The sequence below is a fragment of the Rhinichthys klamathensis genome, unplaced genomic scaffold, assembly GCF_029890125.1.
Source record: "Rhinichthys klamathensis goyatoka isolate OS25496 unplaced genomic scaffold, OSU_Roscu_1.1 h1tg001381l_1, whole genome shotgun sequence".
Classification (NCBI taxonomy): Eukaryota; Metazoa; Chordata; class Actinopteri; order Cypriniformes; family Leuciscidae; genus Rhinichthys; species Rhinichthys klamathensis.
In genome coordinates this window covers 16,597-23,566 of record NW_026607437.1, presented here as the reverse complement: position 1 = coordinate 23,566, position 6,970 = coordinate 16,597, and the positions used below count along the sequence as shown (strand labels likewise).

The 6,970-nt window shown below is 37.7% G+C and overlaps 1 pseudogene; it reads right to left on the bottom strand.

The window, feature by feature from the left end:
- Nucleotides 1-523: 523 nt before the first annotated feature.
- On the bottom strand, nucleotides 524-6,749 carry LOC130079873 (CMP-N-acetylneuraminate-beta-galactosamide-alpha-2,3-sialyltransferase 1-like; annotated as a pseudogene).
- Nucleotides 6,750-6,970: the final 221 nt, after the last annotated feature.

Here is a 6,970-nt window from a genome sequence, read left to right as displayed (position 1 = left end):
AAAAAGATTTGTTCATTTTGATGAACGAGTGCGAACAGGAGAGTTACACAGAACAGAGCGAGGCGAGCATGTGAGCTTATAAAACTTAAACTTTGTTATTTATTTTTGAAATGAGCGATCGTTTCGCTTGATAAGACCCTTATTCATCGTCTGGAATCGTTTAAAGCCCTTTGAACAGTTTGCAGTTTGCACTGAAACTGTCTTTTGGACCTTGGACCGTTTGGTGCCCAGTAAAGTGCATTATATGGAGAAAAATCCTGGAATGTTTTCATCAAAAACCTTAATTTCTTTTCGACTGAAGAAAGAAAGACATGGACATCTTGGATGACATGGGGGTGAGTAAATTATCAGCAAACGTTTTTTTTTAAAGTGAACTACTCCTTTAATGACAAGGGCACTTACCTTGTTCTTGTTTGCTTTGATTGAAGATTTTTACTTGTGTGTACACAGTAGGTGCTGCTGAGAAACAAAAAGATATAGATAATCATTTATTTGCTTTCATGATTTTTTTATTAAACAGTACTCACCGTGTGATGTGTCTTGTGGTGAAGGTGCTTATGAGCCACTGCATGTCACGAATCTTAATGCGAAAAAGCAGCAGATGGGTGTTGTCATCCAAGTCCACAGCGCTCTCGGGATACAGAATCCGGTGAGTGGTCTTAGACCCCACGACCTTCTCGTAACCTTTAGTCGGGCCTTTTTTTTTCCTGAGAGAAAAACACGCAACAGGCATTGAGAGGCTACCAAAAGAAGATTATTGCTGAAGATATACCACGAACAGGGTTGAGAACCACTGCTGTATAGTATAGAGGACATTCATCAGATTTATTCTGTGTAATAATCTGTTCTTCTAATACCTTATGACTAAGTCGTGGCTGTCTATCAGTTGACCATAGTTGACCATCATTTATCAATGATCTTCCTCTAATTTGCTCAGACTGTTGTATCCATCTATATGCAGACGACACAGCGATCTACACATCTAATGTGTCTGTCTCTAAGATTCAATCCTCATTGCAATCTAATTTTTATGCCATTCAACTTTGGTTCCAATCCAATCATCTTCTATTGAATAAGAAAAAGTCATATAGCATATTGTTCCCCACCAGATCAGCTTCAATGAATCAAGATAACAAACTTTTACTCAAATTCCTAGATGATACTCAACTTGTACAAGTTGATGAACTTAAATATTTGGGCCTTTGGCTTGACTCACAACTCTCCTTTAGGTGTCATATCAACTCTGTTGTTAAAAAGATTAATTGTAATTTACGAATATTGTATCGCTCTATTAACTGTTTCACTCAACTGATTAGACTAAGAATTGTGTCACAGTTAATATTTCCCATATTAGACTATGCGGACATTGTCTATCAAAACACATCAGAATCAAATTTGAAGGTATTGAATGTTGTTTTCAATAATATATGTAGATTTGTGCTGAGATGTCCTTTTACTACTCACCACTGTGTAATGTATGACTCACTGAATCTATTATCACCAAAAGCCAGAAGACAGTATCACTGGTATCAGGTCATTTTTAAATGTGTGTATTATAATTATCCTTCTTACCTGAAGGAATATTTACTTCCATATAGACCCAGCTATAGATTGAGACACACTGAATATCTTTCCTTCATTGTGCCAAATATCTCCAAAGAGAGTGGTAGACGTGCCTTTAAATTCAAAGCCCCCTCAGACTGGAATAGCCTGCCTGGGTCTCTAAGATCTGTCACATCATTGTGTTCCTTCAAAATATCTCTCTTTACTTACTTGCAAGCAAACTGTTGCTGTAAATGTTTTCCTCATGCATGACTGGACTTTTGTTTTTTATACCCTTTATATTTGGGATACTTATTTTTATTTTTTTATTTTTTTTATTTTTTATTATGTGTACTTATGCGAGTATGGGTGTAGGTACGTGTATACATGATGTTTGTATATATGTATGTATAGACATATGTGTATGTAAGCCAGGGCTAAATGTTGTTATGCATCTTAATACTGCAATATGTTTTACTCATGGATTTGTTTCCAATAAGGAGTTGGTGGGTCGGGCGAGGCGGGATGAGGTAGAGCTTTAGTGTGAGTGAATGTATATGTGCTGCATTATCTTTGTCTTTGTCTCGAGGACCCCCTCGAAAACGAGATGTTTCATCTCAAGGGGTTATCCTCAACAATAAATTCAAATTCAAACATAGTTGGACTTCAAGAGGTTCCCAGAGTTTCCCACCACAGCACAGGTTCTGCAGTGAATAGTGTTCTTCATCGGGGAAGAGAGAAAACAGCTGGTCCACCACCATTGTGTAGTTGACTGAGCTTTGACGGTTGTAGACCCTATAGAAATATTCAAAAAGATCAATATTAGCATCAAGACAACAATCTTGTTTAATCAAGATCATAAAGATAAGTAGGCTATAATGGTTTTATTTTCACTGTCACATTAGGGTGTTCCTCAACTGGCTGCCTGACTGTTGTTTCTAGATTTCTGCATATAGATCCTGATAACAACATGCACCAGGAGTTAAGCTTACTAAAACTATTGTAACTATAGTGATGTATGTCGTTGTCAGGATGTATTTACAGAAGCCTAGAAGATAACAGCCATTTTAAAATATTTAATTGTTTGAACTTAGAAACCTGCTGCCATAAAAAAACAAGAGTGAACTCAACTGGAAGATAACCTTTGTTTCAACTCATAAATAGTCAAGACAATGGTAACACCCTTTTCTCAGCATATTAACACATTTCAGCTGAACTGTAAACTAAATTATGCCAGATTCAGTTTTAATACTTACATTTCATTAATTCTCTCCAAAAATGCTGAGATTCATAGACGTAAATACTGCAATCAAGGATTTAGCCAATTTCAGCTTGTTTGCAGTGAAGGGATAGCAGTTTGAGACAAACACACAGTAAGATACAGTAAGAAATCCCCATGTGATGATCTTTTTCTTTCCCTCAGTAGTAAACCCACCTGTGCGCTGATATGCTGAAATCATATTAGGCACCTTCCAGGTCAGGTCGGACTCTTCCTCTGGTCAGGCCGGCCTAATAATAGATCAAAATATACAAAAACTATAGTTGTTTAGAATGCTTGATTTGATATGAAGTAATGATTGATTAAAACGAATGATTTAGTGAGTTTTACTGAAATGCTTACCTGAATAAATTCAATCTGGTGAGACTGAACAAAAAAAATTGTCCATCTTCTGATTGGTGCATTTGCTGTGTAATAAAGGTTTGGACGAGTTACATCTGTGAATAAAGTAAAATTAGACAGAATTACAAGAGTCGCGGGAAAAATTGTAGGATCTAAACAAAAATCAGCCGCACAGTTATATCAAATTGCTGTTCAGAGGAAAGCTTTGACTATAGCAAGAGACACAACACACCCATTGAACCATGTTTTTGAATTATTGCCATCACGTCGTCGCTATAGAACACCAAAAATAAGAGGAAGTAAATGTGAATATTTTCATTCTTATGTACTGTATGTATATTGTGTATTGTTAATTGTTTTGTGATTGAACAATAAAGTACTTCTACTACTAAATATTAGACATAATGCAAAAGTCACTTATTTGATATAAAGTTAGCAAATGTATATATTTTATGCTACCTAGCCTGCACAGCACCAGTGGCTCAAGTCAAGAGCACTCATCACATATTGCTAATCATTTCAGCAAACTTTCAAATCCACTCGACTACATTTTAGACATAATCAAATCAATAAAGAGTAACTTGTCTTAGACCATTTACAGGTAATATTTTGTGTATTGTGAATCGAGTACAATATACAGTCTAAAGGTGCGTCACGTTTACCAAAGCGTGACGAAATCCATTAATTTATATCGGAAATTTCGTGTGAAAGTGGAAAAAAATGATGCCGATTTTGAATCGGGTTTTCCACACAAATTCGCACCGTTGATCAACATAAAGCTGCTTGGTTTAGTCGAGCTTCAACTAACATTACACTATTGACAATGGACGTTTTTTTTGGCCGCAAAATCTCGTCGTAAGCTAACTTTTAAGCCAGTATTAAAATAACAATAGCAGAAATTATTGTTTTTGTAAAAAAACATAAGTTACCTACAACCAATCCTTAAAGGGATACTTCACCTCTGGAAAGATGAATGTGTATTTATGTAGAAGAAATGTGAAATTATTTTTGAATTTGGAGCTTTCTAGACTGAGAAAAGCCAGAAAATGTATTTTTGGCTTATGTGGATGAAAGACAACAACTCCCAGAATGCACTTGCTTCGCTGCCCTAGGAGGCCACGCCTACCGGTAACAGAGCGCAGTAGTTAAACAACAAGTCTAGGCTACTAGTGAGTCTCCGTGACGAGTCTGCCCGAAAATGTGTTTCGAGATCGCCCAAAATGTCTGGGATTCGGCTTTTGCATTCTACAGTCGCCATTCATCATTTTCTTTATTTAACCAGGAAAGTCCCATTGAGGTTAAAAACCTCTTTTTCAAGGGAGTCCTGGCCAAGAGGCAGCAAAAACACAATCAATTACATTTATAAAGGTTATACAACACAAATAATTAAAAACATTTACAATTTAAACAGGTCATTTCAGGTTCTCTCAATCTGGACTTAAAAGCATTAAAGGAAATAAGTTCAGATAATTTCAAGTCTTTTTGCAAAAAATTCCATGCAGAAGGAGCCCTTTTCCCAGTTCTGTACGGGCAAATGGAACAAAGAGCAGCAAGTGATCATTTGATCGCAATGAATAAGAACCAACACTTCTCCATGTGATTAAACTACTGATGTAGGATGGCAACAGACCAAGCATGGCCTTATAGATAAAAATATGCCAATGCCCTGATCTCCTGTTGGACAACGATGGCCATACCACTCTGGAATATAATTCACAATGATGGGTCAAATTTTTACAATTCGTAATAAATCTCAGAGACGCATGATAAACAGTGTCAATCTTATGCAGACATTGTGCTGAAGCGGTCCTATACACCAGGTAGCCATAATCTAAGACAGATAAAAATGTTGCAGTGACTAGCTGCTTTTTTGCTTTAAAAGAAAAACAACATTTATTTCGAAAGAAAAAAGACAGCTTAAGTTTGAGTTTCTTCACAAGGTTATCTATATGAGGTTTAAAAGTGAGAGCATCATCAAGCCAAATGGCAAGGTACTTATAAGAATGAACCACCTCTATGACACTTCCAGTCAAAGTGAACACAGAAGGAGGAACTTGAGAAACCTTCTTAGTATTACTAAACAGCATCACAGTTTGCTCTTATCAGCATTGAGAACCAGTTTAAGCTGCATAAGCGTGTGTTGAACCACATCAAAAGCTTTCTGCAAAGACTCAACCGCTTTAGCTGGGGACGATCCAAAACAATAAATAATCGTGTCATCAGCATAGAAATGCATATTAGCATGCGACACATTGTGGCCCAGTTCATTTATATACATAATAAACAAGAGAGGACCCAATATTGAGCCTTGTGGCACCCCCTTGTGGACCTTCACTAATGCAGAACATAGACCATCACATTTAATACACTGAGTCCTGTCGCTCAGATAATTCATGAACCAGGAAACTGCACAATCAGACAATCCCAGACAAAGAAGCCTATGCTTTAAAACAGCATGGTCCACTGTGTCAAAAGCTTTCGACAGATCAAGAAAAAGTGATGCACAGAATTACTTTCTATCAAGGGCGACAAGTATGTCATTAATTACTTTTGTAACAGCAGTGATGGTACTGTGCTTTTTCCTGAAACCTGATTGCAGTTTATAAAGAAGTTCATTTGAGTATATTCCCGCTTGAGTATATTCCAGTAAATCATGTTTACTGTGGCGAGCAGGACGAGTGAGGGCCGCGGGAGAACGGCGCGAGGCCGGTGGCGTGATTACCGATGAGCGACACCTGTGAGACGCACCGGTCTCGTATCTCTCACGGAGGAGCGGGATTTTCTTAGCAATGTTAAAACGCACATCAACCGATCACTTGTTTAGCGTTCATGTAAACACTACATTCAGATTCACCAATCGGAATGAATTCAGTTAGATTGAAACAAAAGGTGTGCATGTAAACAATGAATGGCGACAGCAGAAAGCAAAAGCTGAATCCCGGACATCGACGGCCGGAAATGTCCGGGAAAAATAGGATGGTAACCCCTACTACTCAGCTTTCTCCACAGAACAAGAGCCTGCTAGCTTAGCTTAGCTTCCAAAAAGATGGCCGACACTATGTACATTCTGTGAGTGAGATCCCAGCCTCTATGGGCGGGTTGAGAACATGCGGGACAGCCCCTACTACTGGCTGTAGTCTTTAGCCTCTGGCCAAAAAATCCTCCGATGACGCAAAATGACGATTTTTGCGTCATCGGAGGATTTTTTCCAGACAAAAAATACACAAATTTCTCGTCTCAGGGGGATATGAGGGTGGAAAGCACAGTAATTCGAAAATACTACAGGTTTTCTACTAATACAAAGCTTAATGCTAAATCCTGAAGTATCCCTTTAAAAAACAGAGTGAAATGATAGGTGAACAATACTGATGTAGAAGCACCTAACCCTGGTTGTAAGACTAAACTTGACATAAACTGTAAACTTGTCCCTCATATCTGATTGGTTGATTGGAATCTTGTTCCAGGATCAACAAAGATGTTGATCCAGGAACATGTTGTGAGATCACGTCCACCATACAACATCAGTGCCTGACCTCATTGATGCTTGTGCGAGACCAAATCCCTGCATCCGTGTTTCAGCATCCATTGTGGAAAACCTGGAATCTGTTAAAGCAGAAAAGAAAGAACAAACATTTTTTTGGTTCTGTGCTGCATGGTTTCATCGAGGAAATCCTTTATTTTTCTTACCAATGAGAGCTGCTATATATATACTCTGATTAGATTTTATTTCAAATCTTTCTTCCAATTTGTGTGCACATTATTACTATTATATAATTTTTGCACATTTGTTCCTGAGAGTGTACTGTA